Genomic DNA, 1,747 nt, shown 5'->3' with positions numbered 1-1,747 from the left:
TGGGAATCGTTGGGGGTAGAAGGTGAAGCATCGATGCACAAGCGAAGAAGAGTAGGACCTACAGGAAGCGTTGAATTGATCAATGACTAAGTCGAAATCAAGAGAGGAAGGGCAATGGCAGAATCCGACGAGGAAGGGAGAGGGTGAGAAATTGAGGATAGACTGCTGCTGTCTAGTAGAGATAAAGGGTGAGGTTGCTCTTTATCAGTAGATTGGTATACAAAGAAGAAGAATAGTTTTTTAGATATATTTTTCTTTTTGGTATGAAAGGGATAAGAGAGATTAGATTAGGGTTCTCGATAAACAAAGTAATTTTTTAGTGTATATGAATAATGAAATGTATTTTAGTTTTGATTTTTAAATTGATTTATATTTAAAATGATAAAACTAAAGTTAATTGCATTTTGATTAAATTAAAGAATTAGGATATTTTTGTCCAATAAAAAAAAGAATATTTAAGTCTTTTTGTAAAAATTAAATTAAATTTATTTTTATTTTTATTAAAGTATAAAGGTGATTTAGTATTAAAATCATTGATATGATATGTATTTAAAAAAATTAATTATTGACGTGAAAAACAAAATTTACATATCGTGTTTTAATTTGTTCATATTTTTATTATATTGATACGTATAAATTTATTGTCGTACTAAAGCAAATACCTTATTTAATTTATTAAAATAAAAAATCCCTAGTACTATGTAGTAAATCAAAATTCATAAATATACTTTATTAAACTATGGTTACAGAAGATCTTACTAGTAGTAGTATGTATTAAATTAGAATTCTTAAATATATTTTATTGACTATAAATTAACGATAAAAATGATCTTTAAAAGATCAGGTGTGCATTAATTTGTTTCTCGAATGATCAAATATGTTAAATGAGTTCTTAAAAAATTATACAAAAATAAATCAAACTAGTCTTTTTATTAATTAGATGATGATGTATTAAAATACTTTGTCACATATTATTATCTCAAAAGAATTTTGTTAGGGAACAAGAGGAGTATAACCAACAAACATATTTAAATTGCATTCTGTACTAATTAATTGTTATTAATTATTGGTTATTTAAATTTTATTTCTTAAAAAATATATAATTAATTATTATTAATTATCTCTTTTTATTTTAATTTACCTTTTATTATTTATTACGCAAATCTTAATTCTTCTTTAAAAAAAAATCAAACTCCAAAATAAAAACACCAAAACATAAGATAAAAAATTGTTACGGACTACCAAAGTCCAGCCCAAGAAATCGCCGGGTCGGGGCGCTATCCCACCCAGGCCCAAAACACCAGCAAAAAGGGTTCCTGGGTCGGCCTCTAAACACCCGACTCGGGGCCGGACCGACTTGCCACCCAAAGCACGCTACCACTCGGGTCGATGACCTCAGGGTCGGTACCCGACGTCCCGGCCCGAAGTATGGGATGACCCGCTCACGTGGAAAGCGACAGCTCACATATCCCCCATCAATGGGCCTGAACATCAATAAGCCCACCCAACACGGTATATAAGGGGAGAGGACAGCTCTCCTCCCAAGGTAAGTCACACCCTTACCTAATTCTGCCACCCTCCAGTACGGACTCTGATTTGAGCGTCGGAGTGTCCTTGCAGGTGGCCATCCCCCCGCTCCGCTCAGCCTCCGACGTCGCCAGCACACGCAGTTTCCCTCACTCCACGCCAGTTCGGGATATCCCCCTCTCCAGCTCATCATCCACCGACAACCCGAGATAACCAGGAA

The sequence above is a fragment of the Arachis duranensis genome, chromosome 2 (genome assembly GCF_000817695.3).
Source record: "Arachis duranensis cultivar V14167 chromosome 2, aradu.V14167.gnm2.J7QH, whole genome shotgun sequence".
Taxonomy (NCBI): Eukaryota; Viridiplantae; Streptophyta; class Magnoliopsida; order Fabales; family Fabaceae; genus Arachis; species Arachis duranensis.
Note: the sequence above shows the minus strand (reverse complement) of the source record.